Below are 21520 nucleotides of genomic sequence, written 5' to 3' on the forward strand. Positions count from 1 at the left end.
ATTATTTAATGGGAACCGTCCATAATCAAAGAGTCATTCGAAGTCAATCAAATACTTCTTTCACTTCAGGGTGATAGCATGACACCCCATCTAAGTCACTCAGAGAGAATCTGGACAATCTGATGTACAGTTTCAAAATAAAAGACCTTTGAAGTCTCATATATGAGCTATTGTCCTTCTGTTTGTATCCAACAGTTCAAATGTTCGAATTACATTGAACCAGAATTGTCCCCCTTTTTTCTTTAACAGCGAAGAAAATTGGATATGTTAATGAGATTTTGACCGCAAAACTCAAAATGTCCCCGGTTTTCATTTTGAAAATCTGGTCACCTTAGTCTCAGGGCTTCTTAACATTTATGAAACTATTAATGTTCCATACCCTTTTCACGATAAGAAACTCAGCTAACTAACAATATGAACAATTTTTAGCTAAAAGAAACACAAGAGTAATACCAAGCCTTTGAATTAGCATGGAGCGAAAAAATGCTAACTAATGCTAACGGACTTTTGCACAGCACTCACGGTAGCAATGCCCTTATTACTTATCGTCACTGCACAAACAAGATATCCGATTAAAGCTGAGACTCCACAGATTCCACACATGTAATGTCATCACTGTAGGACTTCGAATTGCGGAGCTATCAGCCAGAAAAGAGAAAGTAAACAACATCCGTTTTCAAAAATATTACAATAATTACGTCTTACCTTTTCGTAGAAATTTTTACAGGTAATCCACCATCATATTTATGGCAATATACTGGGTATAAAGTTTTGCCGTCCAGGCTTGTACTTTCAGATGTGCTTCGTTTGCTTCTCTATTACGTCTGCAATTTTAATGTTTACGTGGACTTGGGAACTGCTCATCGATTCTATTGGATGTAATGGTTAAGAAAAAGGTGTAAATCACCCAAATCGACCAATGAGTTCCAGAGATATGGGTAAAGTATGAAGAATGCCAGCCGGCGTAAGAACTTCTTCTTCTTCTTCTTCTTCTTCTTTTCTTTAATGACGAATCGCTTCCACTTGGAGCATATATCGCCATCTACTGTTTAGTTACTAAATGTTCATACTAAATCCTTGTCCTCAGACCAGTGCTTTTGAGGAATTTGAAGATCAGCTTGTTTGCTTCATTTCTTGATTTACTTTCAAATATTGCCTTGAAATCCATGTCCTTGATGTTGAGTTGTTCCAGTGCAGTTTTCAGAATGAATCTTTGTCTGTTATAGTCCGGGCAGCTAAAAAATACATGATGTATTGTCTCTGGTTGTTGGCAACCATCACAATTGCCATCTGGATGTTTTCCAATCAGATGCAGTGATGAGTTTAGTCCAGAGTGTCCCAATTTTATCCTGCTGTTGATGCTCTGCTCTCTTCTACTACTACCCCACGTGCTTCCTGTTCCTACTTCCCTTTGTATCTGATATAAATGTCTTCCTTTGGTGTTACTGTCCCATAGTTTTTGCCATTGTTGCTTGATAACCACTTTAGTAAAAGATTTGACTTCTGCTCTACTGATGGGTACACTAATATCAATCTGGTTTGCTTTCAAACCACATTTTGCCAGTTGATCCACTACTTCATTCCCTCTAATGCCCACATGCGCTGGAACCCACACAAATTGAACAACAATTCCCAGATGAACTAACCTAAACATGCTTTGTAAAATTTCATGTAAAATATCCTGACGACATTCTGAAGAGAAGTTGTTTATACTCTCCAGAGCTGCACTGGAGTCAGAGCAAATGACCACTCGCATTGGCTGTATTTCCTCTACCCACTGAAGTGCTAGAGAGATAGCCATCATCTCTACTGTATATACTGCAATGTGATCACTTGTACGCTTTCCCACTTTGACTTTTAACTCAGGAACATAAAATGCACAACTCGTTAAACCATTTTCTGGATTTTTGGATCCATCAGTAAATATTTTTATAAAGTGCCCATATTGTTCATGTAGAACAGTGTTCACATAAGCCTGTACATTGAATTTGTTTTTCATTGAATGTACCCGTTTCAATAGTGATAAATCTACTATAGGTTGAGGTAGCAACCATGGTGGAACAGCTGATAACAACACCGTCGGACTAATATTCCATTCCTTAACTTTGAATTCCTTACATATTTCCGAAACACAAAAATCAAAAACTTTCTTTTTTTATTTTGTTACTTTCCCAACTTGTTTGTACAGTTTGTTTAGTAGGGTGAGTATCTTTATGACCCTGTAGATTTGCCCAGTAATTAACAATTAACTGCTTTCTCCTCAAAGAAATAGGTACTTCTCCGACCTCTACCTGAAGTGCCGACACTGGTGTAGATCTGACTGCCCCACAGCATATCCTTAGTGCTTGTGCCTGGACTCTATCTAATTTTTGAAGAGAAGAGTATGAAGCTGACCCATACACTATTAGTCCGTATTCTATGGCTGATCTAATTAAGGCCGTGTATACGTTCCTCAAAGCAGTTTTATCAGCCCCCCACTTAGTGCCTGCCAAGCACCTCATAACATTTAAAACCCTTTTACATTTATCTACGACTTTATCAATGTGAGTACTCCATGTGACTCTCTCGTCCAACCATATTCCCAGAAATTTAAATGTCTTCACTTTCTTTAGATCTTGTCCATAAAGTTTTAACCTAACCTCCTCACCTATCCTTTTCCTCGTAAAAAATAAAGTTTCAGTTTTTTCCACCGACAATCTAAACCCCCATGTCAGAGACCAGCTTTCAATTTCCCTAATGGCTTCCTGAATCTTAGCTACAATATATTTTACATTTCTGCCCCTTTTCCAAATAGCTCCATCATCTGCAAAAAGTGACTTACCAATATCAGATCCTACTTGTGTATATATATCATTGATCATGATAGAAAATAAAAGAGGACTGATGACACTCCCCTGCGGGGTTCCATTCTCAACTTCATGCCTGCGAGAATATGACTTGCCAACTCGGACTCTGATGGCACGGCCAAACAAAAAATCCATAATCCAATTATATACATTACCTCCCAGACCCATAATGTCCAGTTTGATTAATAATCCTTCCTTCCACATCATATCGTAAGCTTTTTCCACATCAAAGAATACAGCTACAACACACTCCTTGTTCGCTTGGGCTTTCCTGACTTCAGACTCCAGGCACAGCAGTGGATCTAAAGTACTCCGCCCTCTTCTAAACCCACTCTGATACGGAGTCATTAGTTCATTTTTCTCAATGTGGTATGTTAGCCTTTCTGTTATTATTCTTTCCATAACTTTACACAAGTGTGATGTCAGAGCTATAGGTCTATAACTGCCTGGACTGGTTGGATCTTTCCCAGGTTTCCTAATAGGAATAATGACTGACTCTTTCCATATTATTGGCAGCTTCCCTTTCTCCCAGATCTTATTGTACATCTCCAGCAGCTTTCCTAAGGCAAAATCACTTAATTTGGTCAACATTATATAACATACATTATCTTTCCCAGGAGCAGTCATTTTACACTTACTTAATGCTCTTCTCAACTCTTGAATAGAGAAAGGTATATTTACAACACTCTGCGACGAATGTCTTTCTTCATATACATTAGGATGCTCATCTAACACTTCCTGCCTCCTGATCTTACCTTCTTCTGTCAAATTTTCCGAAGAATGAACTTTGACAAAATGTTCAGCTAGAATTTCTGCCTTCTCCAAAGCACCAGTGGCAACTTCCCCTCCAATCTCTAATACTGGCAGGTTACTCTGATGTCTTATTCCCCTCATCTTCTTAATCATTCCCCATACTTTATCTAATGGTGTAGTTCTCCCAATACTTGAACAGAATCCTCTCCAACACTCACTTTTTGCTCTTTTAACAATGTTCCTTACCTGAGCCTGTGCCTTTTTATATTCTAATAAATTATGTAATGAATGTGTCTTTCTTAGCTTTCCAAACAGCCTGATTTTGTTTCGGATTGCATCATTACAGTCTTTGTTCCACCACGGTACCATCTTAACACATTTACCAAGTTTCCCAGTTTTATTCCCAATAGTTTGATTAGCGCTTTTAATTATATTTGAAGTAAATTGCTCATTTATTTCATCAATACTTTCTGCCATATCAATCTGATCCAATTCATTATCGCACAATTTAGCAAACATCTCCCAATTTGCTTTAGAAAAAGTCCATCTCATGATACCGTCTAGCTCAACCACATGATTTATATCAAACTTGATTATAATTGGAAGATGATCACTCCCAATACTGTTATTTGTCAATACTTCCCAACTGCTACCAGAAGCTAATTCACTTGTTACAAGAGTTAGGTCGATCGCAGACTCTGTTCCATCTCTAAAATTGATCCTTGTACCTTGCCCATTATTTAAACAAACTAATTCCTTTGCCTCCATTAAATCCTCCACCACCTGTCCGTTGTAATCTGTTGATCTCCCTCCCCACATTGTATTATGTGCATTGAAATCACCACACCATATTATTTCATTTCCTTGGCAGAGACTGTCTAATTCCTCTATTCTGAGTTTATTACATGGATTATAAAAATTCAGGACACTAATTTTCCTTTTATTAATCCAAACTTCTACACCCACTATTTCTAAATCATGACTGTTCTTAAAAGTTAGCTTACTATAAGACATGACTTCTCTGATAAAGATTGCACATCCCCCTCCCTGGCCATCATTTCTATCTTGTCTTATAGCAGTATACCCCCCAATTATGAAGTCCAAATGAGTCTTCAGCCATGTTTCTTGAATACAAATAACGTCTGGTTTGTCTTTTAACTGATATATATAGGTCTTGAATTCTTGTCCATTTGCAATAAGGCTTCTAGCATTCCATTGCAGAATGAGAAAAACCATTCATCTACTCAATCTGTGAATCATCATTATTGGTGGCTAGCATTTCATGTATCATTTCAACGGTTATATCCTTTATCCCCAAAAATTCACCTGCTGCCTCCACTATTGTCTTCAGTCTTGACCTCTTTTTTGTCTGTTGTAACGCAACATTCACCACTTTTCCAATAAAGGCCACAAACTTGTACTTATTAACAATCAATGCATCCTCTCCTATCACACACTTATGTGAACACTTTGTGGGGCTTTCCTTTGCCTGTGGGAGTTTGGGAAAATCTTTTGAAGAGAAAATACTTGATGCTACTTGGGATTTCCTAGCTATGTTTAGTGAAACCTTTTCTGTTGCTTCAGCATATGAGACTTTATTTTGCACTTTGTATCTCTGCACCTCCTTGGCCTTTTTCTGCACTTCACAGCCCTGATACGCAGCACTATGTTCCCCACCACAGTTACAACATTTCACCTTAGCACCTGCAGTACAACTACCATATTCATGTTCCCCCGCACATGTTGGACACCTGGGCTTAGTTGCTTTGCACTTTTCTGCCACATGCCCAAACCTTTGGCACTTAAAGCAGCGCAGAGGTTTAGGGATGAATTCTCTTACTGGAAAGCTCATGCAACCGATCATTATCTTCTGTTGCATTGTTTCTTCAAACTGAAGAAGAACAGACAAACTATCCACTATCTTACCTTGATACCTAGTAGGAAGACGCTTTACTACAGTCACTTTCCCCCGTTTAATTTCCTTCTTGAGTTCTTCTATGCCTATTTCTATGGGAACTCCACTGATAACTCCAAGTATTTTCCGATTTGCTCCAGGAACATGGCATTTAATTCGAACTTCATTCAGGGTCTTCATTTTCAGTAACTTTTCCTGTTGTCTTGCATTAATCAACTCAACCAACATCCGTCCTTTGCTCAGAAATCTTGCTTGTTTTATCGATCCAATTTCTTTGTGAATTGCTTTAGTCAGGGCCACTGGATGTAGCTTAGCTGCGGTTTGCTCACCAAACTCCACAATCACTTTCCACTCTTCATTCTCAATCCTTTTCTTTACTTTCTTCAATTCATTCTGTGAATCAGATTCACTAAGACTGTCACTTGACATGTCTATCTTCTTTCTTGAAGTCTTTTTCCTTACTTCATTCCATCCTCCTTCAGATGCACTTTCCATATCCTCCTCTCCAGGACTCAGAGAAGCCATTCCACCAGCTGCTCTCAATCTCGCACTCACTTCAACGTTCACTCCTATCTCCGTCTACTCAGTCTCAGCACGTGTGTCCGCTGCTCCAACCCAACTCCAAAACAGCCGGATCAGGGCAATCCATGGCGTAAGAACTTTACGCAGCAGACTTTACTTATTTTTTACTACCGTAAGGAAGCAGGAATTGCAGGACCCAGAGCGCACGGAACACAGAGCGGACAGCAGATAATGGAATTGCGTGCGCCCCCTTCAGTGCTGCAGAGGTTATGGCTGCCTCTCCTGCTGCTTTTTTCATTGCCGTTATATGATGAGACCAGCGAGCCTAAATATCATATATACCTTAAATAAGTTATTTAGAGACTATGGATGGCGAGGATACATTTAATAAAGGGATCTACAAACATTACATTGGTGACCTACAGTGAGATGGTAACAGGCATGCGCTTAGGGCCCGCTTTCCAGCCAGTTTCTGTGGGGTGACACATTCTGAGGTGAGGCTGAGCTCATCTGTGCCTCACCTCACCCCACAGTAACTGGCTTGAGCGCGCTCACAAAATAAGTGCCCACGCTAAATTAGTGCCCGCGCTCCAGCAAGTTACTGTGGGCTTACGAGAGGCAGAGCTCGTCCCTGCCTCACTTCTCATCGCTACCCGTAGTTGTAGCGGAGCTCGGCAAATTTGCTGATTTTGATTTTAAAAAGCGATTGGAATCAGACATTAATCACACTTACATCATAGATCAGTGGAGACATTTTATTATTATTACTATTTAGTTTTTCTTGAGTTGTTTTTCCGTTACATTGGAGTATGATAGGTGAGGCTCTGCCTCCCCTGCCTCCCCTGCCTCCCCTGACTGCACGTCGCTGGTAGCTACCTAGCGCCACTTGTTTTGATTTACGGTTTTTTTTTTTTTTTTTAACAACTTTATTTTTCTGTTTTTCACAAATACAGTATGTCTGACATTTATGACAATAAGTTGCAAACACCCCAGATCCCACCCCCTCCCACTCCAGGTGGTATTCCCCAGTGAATAGACAAACAAACGACACAAATACACAAATGGTCATAGAAATAAAATGTAAAAAAAAATATATATATATAAATACAAGTAAAATAAATGAAAAGAATACAAGATAAATAAATAATAATAATAAGGAGTAGACCAAAATAAGAACATACAACAAAAATGACGATAATGGACAGTGTACGAGTAGATAATCAGATATAATAAAACATCACACACATAACCCAAATAAGCATTTTAGTTTATGCTATTCTTATTGCCAGCCTTCTACACCCTTAGTGTGACAAGGTACGTAACAACTTCAAGCCCACAGTTAAGGACCCCAGAGTGCCCAGGTCAATAGTCAAAGAAAAATGTACAGTGTATCAGGTGAGGGATAGGCCTCTAACATGGGTAATAAATAGCGACCAAGTTTTGTCGTATTTGTTGTCTAAACCGCGCACTGCATATCTCAATTCCTCCAAGTCTAGCTCAAGCATCACTTCCCTGATCCAGTGAATATAGGAAGGGGGATTTTTTCCTTTCCAATTTAGGAGTATGAGACGGCGGGCATGCAACGACGCATAGGCAACCGCATTTTTGTGGAGAGAGGAGAACCCTAGTCCAGTATCAACAGTTCCAAAAATAGCTGTTTGAGGATTAGGAGATAGTGTCCTGCCAAATATTGCAGAGAGTGACCGAAACAAAGAAGCCCAGAAACTGCTTAATGACGGACATGACCAGAACATATGGCCCAGGGAAACAGGAGAATAATGACACCTGGGACAGGCTGGAGCGACACTGGGAAAGATCTTAGATAGTCTGTCGTTGGAGTAATGTAGCCTGTGAACTACCTTAAATTGGATGAATCGATGTCTAATACAGAAAGAAGAGGTGTGTATACAGATGTAGCGATTCATTTCAGACAGTTTGAAACGCGAGGGCCGTGATTGGTACGTGATCTGCCCTCGCTCAAGGGAAAACCTCCAGCTTGATTTGAGACCGCCCCCGTGATAAATAAATGTAATTATAATGAAGCCAGCTGCAATGGATCATTGATCCACCAGGGGGTGCAGTGGGGTTCCACACTGGAGCTCATGTGAAATAAAGTCAGATACTGTGCAGTACGCTGGATGTACAGCGGAACTTAATGTTGTTTAGTCTAAAAAACGAACGGGTGGAAATGTAGCCCGGCTCTCGAGTTGTAATCCTAATTTAATCATCATCTTCACCACGATCATTTATGTTTATGCTTGCCGAAATGACATGAAATCACTGACAAATATGAATATACTGTATTCAACTTCATTAAAACGTTATTAACGTGCCTAAACTCAGTAATTATACGAGCATGTTCTGATAATGATGACGCAATAGCCCCGCCTCTCCCCACCTCTGCTGCTCACCCCCGCGTCAAAGTAAACTGCACACTGAACTCAGATTATTTATCTTTCTCTCGATATGGACATAAACGAAAGTGAAGTCTAATCTGACAGGACGGAGACACGCAGCTCTGCTCACCTGCAGCTCCTCCCGCTGTGATGCAGCGGGGAACGGAGTAAAACACACACTTCAGTCAGATCATCGCCCTTAGCTATTTTAATTACCTCTCGAACTACCTAAACTAGTTATAAATATGTTTATTTTTACTGTCGGCCAGGTCACTCATTACTGGATCAGCTGCTGCATGAGACAGACACTGACACTGTCCGAAGAGAGGGAGGAAAAAGAGAGGCTCCGTGTATTTTATTATTATATAGAGTCGTTATTCATTTGTTTTAAAGCTCAATAAATAACAAAGAAGACCTTTGACCGGCACTTTTTATAATTTTGTCCGGAAGATTTCAACTTTAATACACGTTGACCTCTGCCCCATGGGAGGCGGGGCCGCATTAATTCCTATGAGAGTTACTTGGCGCATGATGATAAAATGGCCCAACTTTTGAGAGAGCGAAACGTCACAGATTACCCGGCATGCCTGAGAAGTACCCGTATGTGCGCTCATAGCGCATGCACAACTTTAACCAAAATGCAAAGAATTATTGCACTGTATATATATATGTATATTAATTTATAAGCTTCTTAGTGCAATAAGTAGCTACAGGGACGTTATTCTAACGTAGGTAATATTAACTTTATTTAATACAACATTTACGGTACAAGATTTAATCATACAGCCCATGTAGTATAATATTTTACAAATGAGGAATTACAGCAAACATGTGCGATATATCCATTATTACAGCTCCGTGGGATGGCAGTGAGACGATATGGGTCCGTTGTTATTGTGCATCCATGGGTAAAGATAAACGCATGTTGTGCTGAACCTGCTGAACACGTAACATGAACGTGCCGGGCGGCGCGGTCCCGTGGGTTAGATGCGCGTTCATAATGTAGAGGGATATAACTCTCAGAATAACGTTATTAGCACATTTTTACAACTTAAGGAACGAATGTTTTTTATTAGGGCTATACAAGTGTTCATACTGGGTGGTATATTTAGTTTAAAAAAATTATCCAACGATTTACAGACCATTCTTTCCCCATGGGAAAAATGGGGAAAAGTGTTTCTGGGCCCAGCAACCTAAAGGAAGTGTAGTACCGCCGTTTGGCCACGACGAATATTCTACTCAGAGTCCGGCTCACTTCCTGGGGGCTTGCTCGGCCCCCACTGCGGAGAATAAACAGAAGGGTAACCATGACAACCATGCTTCTTCGCTAATTTTATGCCACTGGTCCGTGGTCAGGCCTGGGAACCGACGGGAGACACTGGACTCAAGTGGCTGCCTCACATTGAGGGGAAGGGGCATTTCCCCTTTGCTCCCGCTCCAGTTTGTGATTCTGACCATGTTCTCATAGGTTTCAAATGGCAACATGGCCATGAACATATCCCGCTATTAGAATGCAATTTTTAAAAACATAGGGTGCTACATAACACACTTTCAGGAAAAGTCACGGACTGGGAGACTTTAATATTTTATTGAAAAAAGTTACATTGCACACACACCACATCACACAAATTGACCCGATTGGCGGTTCTAGTGTTAAATAAACTCACTAATTAATTAAACCAGTTCAATACGCATTATTCTTATCATTCTTTATGAGCGCAGAAAGTCTTAAAATCAGACGGCAGGCAGTTACAGGTGTGTGCTTGTGTGTGTGAGTGTGAGTGTGTGTGTGTGTGTGTGTGTGTGTGTGTGTGTGTGCGTGTGCGTGCGTGCGTGTGTGCCTTACGTGCCCATCCCCCCATGTGAATCACACTTAGCTCTGATCACCTATGATAAATGAGCCACACCTAATCGCTGGCTATAAACAAGTTTACGCGCCAAAACACGGGTAGCGCCATGACACTACACAAATGCACTTCATTTCCGCCGGAAGTCTTTTGCACAGCGTCTGTCGGTGTAAACCGATGTAAACAGTCAGACGGGCACTGGTGTAAACACAGCGATTTCGATGCTAACAGTGATGCTAGCTTGGGAACACGATTCTACTTCTTTGACTGGAGATGGCGTTACTCTCCCCCACCCGAATTCAGTGCAAAACTGGGAGGATAACATGACGACGTGGCCCAGCATAAAACCAAAATAAACTGCCTTATTTAGGTCATGCCCACAGGAGCCAACAGTTGTCTGTTGTTTACATAATGCACAATTTACATGATCTCTTTATGCTGTGCAATATATCATATGTGCCTGTACTGTTTGAGTGAAAATAAAGTTTGATGTAATTTAATTTCATTATTGCACTGTTATTGCATTTCATATGTTCCTTAGAGTGCTACAATTTCTTTTAACACAGTTCATCATTCATATTAAGCTCATACTGTACATAAATAACACTGAATGAATTAATTGTTGAGAGGAAACTAAAGAAATGGCTTCAACAAGAAAGATCACGTTTAATCCTAACAGGTATTACAAATTAAAATATAAAAGCAGCCCACACAATTACATCACTATGAAAATATTCATATATAATATTAAAAAATACAATGCATGCAGTATTTGTTGTGTTTATCTGTATTTAATGAACAACATGGCTGGGTGCTGGGTGCTGGTTTGTGGTCGTAGCACTCTCTATCTAACCACTCGTTCAGGTGCTTTCTCGAGTGATTGCAACCAACTACCGCACACGTAGTTCCCGAACCACTTTTCTTCATGTTGTAATTGTTATATCCTCTTTGTCTCTGCGATATCAGTGCTTTGTCGGCACAACGGAGCTAGCTAGCTAAACAAACCCAGTCCGCCAAAACGGAAGTGCATTGCATCGAAGGGAGGAGTTCAGGATGTAGAGCGGAAACGGCTCAATAACTTGTGTATTCAGCCACAGAGCTCCTTCTATGCAAATCAAACTGTAGACGGTGTGAAAGCAGTGAGGCCTGTGAAGACACCATTGTAGTAGTCGAGTCTACTGAAGATACAAGTTTAAAATCAGACCTGTTTTTTAAATGAAATCTGACGGCAGGCAGTTAGCTGTGATCACCTATAAGGCTTGAAGTTACTTCAGATGCTGAAATATTTTTATTTTTCAAGTATAAACATATAGTATACAACAGATATACATGCATACAAATTATAACATCACATTTATGTTATTAATTTTACAAATAGGACAGAGGGTGCAGCACAAACAGTACGAAACAAATAGAGAGCTTTCTGAACATCAGCAGGAGAGGACTCTTTCAAGACACTAGTAAATACTGAAATGAACATTAAATGTCCTCTTAAAATGCAAGTTTCTTCGTGACACTTCCAACATAAATGGAATTCTCACTAACCTAAAACATTTTATTTTTTTAAAAACATGTCACTGTAGAGACACAAAATACTTGAACATACAAATGAACAACACCAAATTGAGCTCACTTTCTACACTCTTTAATGATCTACCTCCTACCTAGTTTGTTTTTTAGTCCATGTATTTTGGCAGAGGCTTGGTCTGGCTGTATCTTCATAACAACCCTCTGGATAAACTCAAATGAATATTTCATTTCCAGAGTATACTGAAGATTGAAGCAATATATTAGTCCAAGAAGCATCGCAAAGCCACATCTTTCAGGTTGTGGAGCACAATTGTCTCCTCGACCACAACTGCCACATTGAAGATCTGCTGAGGAAAGGCATCCCATTCACCTTCGTAGCCTATGAGTAGACCAACTTGCATCACCTTCATGGCTTCCTCGAGAATGTCTCCATGAGCCTTAAAAAAGGAGAAATAAAAGTGAGCTCAGTACTACAAGTACTTTTTCTCTACAAAGCTAATTAAGAGGCTTCTGCTATAAACATAGAAGCTAAAATCTACAGTTCACAGTGTAAAAGTGCAATGTGATGGAACATCATTTCAACTGCCTCTCTTTTCACAGTTTGAGCTTTATATTTATTTATATTATTTAATAGTTACGTTTTCTTGCGGTTTTTGTTTATATTAAATGTATCATTCTTTATTGCAATTATTTTAGTTAAATTAAGGTAATTGTAATCATTACTTTTGAAGGAAACTTTGGGCACAGGGTGATTTGGGTTTATTTATGTTAAAATGCACAATTACATAAAGTAATTCAAGACAGTTATGATCTTACATCACACATCCTGATGACATTTTCCTGATTTTTGCCAGACATGTAGTGTGATAGTCCCAAGAGAGCAGCAGTCCTTCTCTCATTTGTGTCCTGCAGGACAACAAATGCAGTGGGATATAAACATTTGTAGCAAACAAATGGTGGCTAAATGATGGTCATCAGCATCTCCACTTACATCTTTCTCAAGGCAGTCCAAAAGGCCTTTTAGTGCCGGCTTCTTTCCAGTCCTGGATGCACCTTTGTAGACCTCCAGCAATGCCAGGCCATCAAGTCCATCCAGAAACGATGAAAGCAGGTCCGTAGTGACAATTCTCTGGAACTCTGCCTGAATCTGAGGAGACAGACATATAGAAAATATTCTACCAACAGTCTGAAACTGTGCATGTTGCCTTCTCATTGTAACTGGAAAACCTGCACAACTTACAAGTCCACTTCATCCAGTTGCAGCAAAACGGAAATCTTTGAAAATCTGTCTGTAATAGAGAACACACATTTAGGTACATTATGAAGCAGGCCTTAATAAAGTAATAAGAACTGAGAACATGACAAAGAATAAGATGCACACAATTACAACAGTCACGTTGCCCATGAACTACAAGTCTTGGCTTTCACAATTACAATATTATCCCTGAATTCATATGATAAAGACTTAAACAGTACTTCATTTAAATAAATAAACAACTTGAAATGTTCATCTTTGATTGATGAGGCATATTCAATCTAATAAATTCATGGGATGCATTTAATAATAACAGGGAAAGGTTAGTGTGCATCCACATAGAGCATTTTTGTGTCTACGTGCATGCCAAATATATCAACGAAAAAACTATTATTTGTTTTAACCAAACTTAAAAGAAATTGTACAATGGTTGTAATTGTTGATTATTTGCTTACAGTTATTTTCCATAGACTATTCAGTGGATTATTATTGTTTTTTTAGTAATAACTTGACTAACTCTGAAAGCAGAAGTTTAGGAAAAATTATTGTTCATGTATAAATATTATTTATTTTATTATAATATAAATATCTAACAATTACAACCATTGCACATCTTATTTATTATTGTGGGTGAACAGTAACCTTTCCCTGTGTTATAATTACATACATCCCATTAATTTGTTAGATTAAATAACAATAATCTCATCAATCAAAGATCAACATTTTTAAGTGCCTTGAGCACCGACTGTTCCCGCTGCTAGAAACGGCTGATATTAAGACACTTCAGTGCGCAAGTCACAGAACGAAATGCATTGTGGGACATGTAGTTTATGGGCACCATAGTTCAATAAAATAAACTAAATATATTCCTTTCTTTTCTATAAAATATTTTCTAAAAAGCAGAAATACAAATTTGTCTCCATTTCAAGAGTGGAACATAGCATTTGTACACAATATAAATGCTATTTCTGAACACAGTTAGCATTTTACTCGTTCAATGGCGCGAGGCACCCCCTCTGTATCTGGGCAGGTTGAGCGTGAGCTGAACCAGAAAAACGTTGCAAGGATAGAATCACTTTAACACTTGCTCGGCCTTAACAAAAAACAATCTTCAAGTCCCCTATACTTATCCACAAATGACATCCATTTCAAAGCCATGGCGGGGGCTAACAAGCTACAATTCTTAGCCGAACAGAGAGTCGGGACACGGCTAATTACTGGCAGGAACACACACAACCCGACCGAAACACGTTAATTTAGCTTAAATATTTAGCCGAACAGAGCCGGGACACGGCTAATTACTGGAACGAACAAACAAAACCTCTCTAAATTAAGCTACAAATATAGGCAGTTACCATTTAAACCTTTTAAAAATTCATAAGCGTCATACATAAGAGTAAGAATACTTGAAACTTATTTATTTAATAAAAGTTTAGATAATCATAATCCTGTAAAGTTAGCTTGGTTAACCGACATTTTCATAACACTGCCCTGAAATAAAATCTCTTTTATAAACATTCAAACACCAGTTAGGTGTGAATTTAACTCCATTTAGCTACTTTTCGTTTTGCCTGAAACCATTAAATATGCAACCACTCACCTGACTTTGCCTGACCGTCAGTGGTTCATCAGCCGAAATCACTGTCATATCGCTTCACAAAAACGTATTCATCCGCCGCTTAGCTTTTCGTAGTCATCAATCTGTCCGGTGGAAGTTCTTCTTTTGATAATGGCGAATCAAACTCTGTGGTTCACTTGCTGTATATCGTAAAAAAATAAAAAAACTCATGTCCCTGTTAAATGCATTCAATTAATGAAAACAACTATGAGACCGGGACTATTTTCACCGGGCAGGAATATGTCAACACTACTGCCATGTTAAGAGGCCATGGAAAGTTTCAGAACATTATTACACATCACAACTCACTGTTCAGTCAAATTGACTTCATAGAATGTAGAGCTCATTGAACTGGCTTACAGAGCTGAGTTGAAATAATAACAACTTATGAAATTAAGTAGAAATTGCATAAATTGAGTTAGTTTCAATAACTTAATGATCAAATCCTTTTTTACAGCGGCTCCATAATATAACTGGCAAAAATGTGAGAATTTCATGCATCGGCCTACAGTGGGAAAATGGTTTAATCTGTTGGAATAGAGTATAAATATCAAATATCACTACTTTTCTTCTAAATGAAATGCTGACATTACAAAATGCATGGTTTAATGTAATGTAAACATTTACATTATTATTATGATTATTTAATGTATAAAGACTATATTTTCAAATGCTCTTCAAAGCAGTTTCTGTCAACTACGAAAGGCAACATCATTTCTGTATTTGTGAATGAAGCGCCATCTCCTGGTTAAAACCTGAAATTGAAAATCTGGCAACGCCCTCTTGGAAAATAGTGGGAGGGCTTAACATTCCTCTATACTGGTTTTAGGCAGGTCGTAGGCAGGAAGCTGTAAACTGGAGTCTGAAATGAAGTGCTACATCTGTATAGATTTAAATTGACATGCATCCGCTAAGAAAAATAGTCCGTTGTTACCGTTTTTTAAACAGTCTGAATGAAACGGCAGCTCTCAGCTGTGTATTTACACAACTAATGGCCCATCAACCACAGCTCTCTCCCCCCCCCCCCCCCCCCACCCTCCCCCCCTGATCTTTCTTCTCCAGCAGCTAAATTAACTTTAGGTTACTCTGATTGACAAGCTTACAGTTAGACACAACACTGTCATTGCAAGTGACCCTCAGTTAGTTGACTTTTATGTTCAACTGCTAAATTCGTTACTGATAAAAAAGGGTTTCTACTGTACCTAATTACCTTAACACTAGAACCGCCAGAGGTTTTTGTATAGGCCTACCTAAACCTGTCAAATCCCGCTATTAGAATGCAATTTTTAACAACATAGGGTGCTACATAACACACTTTCAGGAAAAGTCACGAGACTTTAATATTTTATTGAAAAAAAGTTACATTGCACACACACAACACACATCACACAAATTGACCCGATTGGCGGTTCTAGTGTTAAATAAACTCACTAATTAATGAAACCAGTTCAATACGCATTATTCTTATTCTTATCATTCTTTATGAGCGCTGAAGTAGTCTTAAAATCAGATCTGTTTTTTAAATGAAATCTGACGGCAGGCAGTTAGCTCTGATCACCTATGATAAATGCGCCACACCTAATCTGGCCATTCAGCCACAGAGGTCCCTCTATACAAATCAAACTGTAGACGGTGTGAAAGCACCTATTGTTTTAAATAATGGTCGGAATGTGACCTGTGAGCCTTCTGAATTACCGTGGGACAGCACATTCTAAACTAAAATGTTCAATCAATAAAGTAACATCTTATCTTATCTTAATAATATCTTCATATTATATTAAGCACTCACAAACTCTCCTTCTCTTAGCGACTGTAACTCCACAGTTGCCTACACTCTTTTCGGGTTTGCTAACGGGTTTGCTAACGGGTTTGCTAACGGTAGCTACTTTAGCTTGATAGCTAGCCATGGCTCTTTCCCCACCCTCGGGTGCTATTTCCTGCTCTAACTGTCTCATGTTTGGTTACTCCCCTACCTCCTTTACTGGTACCGATACATGTGTTAAATGTAGTATAGTTGTTAGGTTGGAGGCGGGAATCATAGCCATAGAAGCCCGGCTCCGCATCTTAGAAAATAACTCAGCTACAGTAAAGCCCATGTTAGCCGGTGCGGACCGGCAAAAGGTAGCTCCTCTTAGCCGTCCCCCGGCAACTCCCGAGCAGCAGGGAGAATGGGTGACTGTTCAGAAGGGGCATAACGCGAAACCCGCAGGTCCCCACCAACCCGTTCACGTATCTAACAGATATTCCCCACTCAGCGAGACACCCGCTGAGAAGCCAACTCTGGTCATTGGTAGCTCTATTATGAGACACGTGAATTTAGAGACCGAAGCGTCCACAGTCACATGCATTCCGGGGGCCAGAGCGGGCGACGTTGAGGCGCATCTTAGACTGCTGGCTAAAAATAAACGTAAATACAGTAGGATTGTTATTCACGTCGGTGGTAATGATGTTCGTTTACGCCAATCAGAATGCACCAAACTTAATGTGGCGTCGGTGTGTAATTATGCTAAAACAATGTCGGACACCGTAATCTTCTCTGGTCCCCTCCCCAATCTGATCAATGATGACATGTATAGCCGCATGTCATCATTTCAGCGCTGGTTGTCTTGGTGGTGCCCAGCAAACAATGTGGGCTTCGTGAATAATTGGATAGCCTTCTGGGGAAAACCTGGTCTGATTAAGAGAGACGGCATTCATCCTACTTTGGAAGGTGCAAATCTCATTTCGGCAAACATTTCAGGGCTCTGTGGACTTAATCCATGACAAACTGGAGTTGAGACCAGGAGGCAGAGTCGCAGTCTTACACGCTTCTCTGCGCTCTCTCCTAGGCAGTCATCCATAGGAATCCCGAACCCAATAAAATACCCAATATTAACGGTGTGTGTGTCTGCCCAAGGACAATTTAAGGTAAAACCTAATAGAGGTGTCATACATAATAACCTAATAAAAGTAAATGTAACAACTACTACAGTGCAACAAAACAGGAAGATTAAATGTGGTCTCTTAAACATAAGATCTCTAGCATCTAAAGCAATACTGGTAAATGATTTAATATCAGATTATAATATTGATATATGCTGTCTCACTGAAACTTGGTTGAGACATGAAGAATATGTCAGCATAAATGAGGCCACTCCACCCAGCCATATCAATACTCATATTGCCCGAGGCACGGGCCGAGGAGGTGGAGTTGCAGCAATCTTTGACTCAAGTTTACTTATCAATACTAAACAAAAATTAAATTATACCTCCTTTGAAAGCCTCATTTTCAGTCTTACGCATCCGACCTGGAAAACTTTGCAGCCAATCTTATTTGTTACAGTGTACCGTGCACCAGGTCCTTATTCAGAATTCTTATCAGAATTCTCTGAGTTTTTATCAGCTTTGGTACTTAAAACAGATAAAGTAATTATCGTAGGTGACTTTAATATTCATGTTGACGATGATAAAAATAGCCTTACTGTTGCATTTAACTCTATATTAGATTCTGTTGGTTTCTGTCAGAGTGTAAATAAACCAACCCACTGTTATAATCACACTCTTGACCTTGTTCTGACTTATGGTATTGAAATTGAGCAACTTTTAGTCGAACCGCATAATCCTGCTTTAACCGACCATTTCTTAGTAACTTTTGAAGTACTGTTACTAGACTACAAAGCATTAGCCAAAAGCTCCTGCAGCAGAAACCTATCTGTTAGGGCTATAGCCAAATTTAAGGAAGAGATTCCACCAATACTTAACTCGATAGCATGTCTGCATGTAGGGGAGGAAACTTATACAAAATGTACACCACCCCAAATTGATCATGTTGTTGATAGTGCTACAGATGCGCTGCGAATAAAATTAGACTCTGTTGCTCCTTTGAAAAAGAAGAAAATAAAACAACATAGATTAGCTCCATGGCATAATGCCGAAACCCGCAAAATAAAGCAAAAGTCGAGACAACTTGAAAGGATATGGCGTTCCACTAAACTTGAAGAATCTCGTTTAATTTGGCATATTACACTCAATGAATATAAGAAAGCACTGCGTAAAGCGAGAGCAGCATACTACTCTTCATTAATAGATGAGAATAAGAATAATGCAAGATTTCTTTTCAGCACTGTAGCCAGGCTGACAGAGAGCCACAGCTCGACTGAGCCTTCTATTCCCATAGCACTCAGTAGTAATGATTTTATGTGCTTTTTTAACGATAAAATTGTTACTCTTAGAAACAAAATCAATGACCTCTTGCCTTTAACCAGTATAGTGTTATCAACAGCTCCCGGAAACGTAAGTTCTAATATTACACTAGATTGTAAACTAGAATGCTTTTCAGCCATAAACCTTGAACAATTAAATTCAATGATTCTCTCTTCTAAACCATCAACGTGTATCTTAGACCCGATTCCAACTAAGCTGTTAAAAGAAGTTTTTCCATTAATTAGCACTTCTTTATTAAATATTATGAATATGTCTTTATTATCAGGCTATGTTCCACAATCATTCAAAGTAGCAGTGATAAAACCGCTTCTTAAAAAGCACAACCTCGATCCAGAGGTTTTAGCCAACTATAGACCTATTTCTAATCTTCCGTTCCTCTCAAAGATTCTTGAGAAAGCAGTCGCAAAACAGTTGTGTGATTACTTAAAAAACTATGATTTATTTGAAGATTTTCAGTCTGGCTTTAGAACACAACATAGCACAGAGACAGCTCTGGTTAAAGTCACAAATGACATTCTAATAGCCTCTGACAAGGGACTTGTCTCTATTCTTGTCTTGCTCGATCTTAGTGCTGCATTTGATACTATCGACCATGATATCCTATTGCAAAGACTAGAGCACTTAGTTGGCATACAGGGAACTGCATTAGGCTGGTTCAGGTCCTATCTATCTGAACGCTCTCAGTTTGTACGTGTCAACGATGAATCTTCCATGCAAACCAAAGTTAGCCATGGAGTGCCACAGGGCTCAGTGCTTGGACCTATTTTGTTCACCCTATATATGCTTCCGTTAGGCAATATTATAAGGAATCATTCTGTAAACTTTCATTGTTATGCGGATGATACTCAACTATATTTATCAATCAAGCCTGATGAAATTAATCATCTAAATAAAATTCAAGACTGCCTCAAGGACTTAAAAACGTGGATGACCTTAAATTTGTTGATGTTAAACACGACCAAAACTGAAGTTATTGTACTTGGCCCGAAGAATCTACGAAACAAATTATCTAAAGATATATTAACTATGGATGGCATTAATTTGGCCTCCAGTGAGACTGTAAGGAATCTTGGTGTTATATTTGATCAGGATTTATCCTTTAACGCCCACATAAAATCAATTTCAAGGACCGCCTACTTCCATCTACGTAACATTGCAAAAATCAGGCATATCTTGCCTCAGAACGATGCAGAGAAACTAGTCCATGCATTTGTTACTTCAAGGCTGGATTATTGTAACTCCTTATTATCAGGGTGTACCAAGAAGTCAGTCAAGCTGATTCAAAATGCTGCAGCTCGTGTACTAACCAGAGTTAGGAAAAGGGACCACATTACTCCTGTTCTGGCTGCCTTACACTGGCTCCCTATAGAACACAGGATAGAATTTAAAATTCTTCTTCTTGCCTACAAAGCCCTTAATGGGCAGGCGCCATCTTACCTTAAAGAACTCATTATACCCTATTGTCCTACTAGGGCATTGCGTTCCAAGAATGCAGGGTTGTTGGTTGTTCCTAGAGTCTCTAAAAGTATAATGGGAGCCAGAGCCTTTTCTTATCAAGCTCCACTTTTGTGGAATCAGCTTCCAGTTTGTGTTCGGACGGCAGACACCCTATCCGTTTTTAAGAGTGCGCTTAAGACCTTCCTTTTTGATAAAGCTTATAGTTAGGGCTGATTAGATTCAGCCCCTAGTTTTGCTGATATAGGCTTAGTTTGTCGGGGGACATCTTACTTCTTCCTTCTCTCTGCCTATACCTGTGTACTCTCATGTTCCGATTAACCCAGCTTCCCCAAATTTCTTTCTTTTTGGTGTCTATATACGCCGGGACCCGGAGTCATGGATGATCCTGCGGTCCTGTGTCATGGATTGCGAGTCCTGGATCTTGAGTCGTGGCTGTGGTCCTGGATCACAAGTCCTGGATGGATATACTCATGGATTCATCTTCCTATTATACACACATGCATTTCCAAATATTTGGACTACCTATGTTGCAAATGTATTATCTTTTCAATTTACACACGGCATCTATTGCACGTCTGTCCGTCCTGGGAGAGGGATCCCTCCTCTGTTGCTCTCCCTGAGGTTTCTCCCATTTTTCCCTTTAAACTGCGTTTTCTCTGGAAGTTTTTCCTTGTACGATGTGAGGGTCTAAGGACAGAGGGTGTCGTATTGTCATACTGATATTCTGTACAAACTGTGAAGTCCACTGAGACAAATGTAACATTTGTGATATTGGGCTATATAAATAAACATTGATTGATTGATTGATTGATATTAATAATAATAATAAATCATACAGTATGTGTCCGAAAGGGAGCAGGAGGAAGCAAACAGAAAAATATACAAAAAATATACTGCATATTAAAGCAAACAATTGTAAAGGTAAAAGTATGAGCATAACAAATAAAGAATTGTAATGTAAACATTTACATTATAATTATGATTATTTAATATATAAAGACTATATATTATTGAATTACAAGATTAGATAGACTTTAGTTGATCTAAAATATTGATGTGTTCAAATGCTCTTCAAAACACAACTGAAAGTCCATGAAGCTTGTCTTTCTGTATTTGTGAATGAAGCGCCATCTCCTGGTTAAAACCTGAAATTGAAAATCTGGCAACGCCCTCTTGG

The 21520-nt window shown here is 39.2% G+C and overlaps 1 long non-coding RNA gene across 1 annotated transcript in view; it reads right to left on the reverse strand.

Annotated features, from left to right (window-relative positions):
• Positions 1-2176, reverse strand: part of LOC307047230 — a 69638-nt gene extending 67462 nt beyond the window's left edge. Inside the window, exon 1 of the long non-coding RNA XR_013810373.1 lies at positions 706-2176. This is a non-coding gene — a long non-coding RNA (uncharacterized lncRNA). The remainder of the gene's footprint in view (positions 1-705) is intronic.
• Positions 2177-21520: the final 19344 nt, after the last annotated feature.

Source organism: Notothenia rossii (genome assembly GCF_949606895.1).
Source record: "Notothenia rossii genome assembly, chromosome: 7".
In the NCBI taxonomy this organism is placed as follows: Eukaryota; Metazoa; Chordata; class Actinopteri; order Perciformes; family Nototheniidae; genus Notothenia; species Notothenia rossii.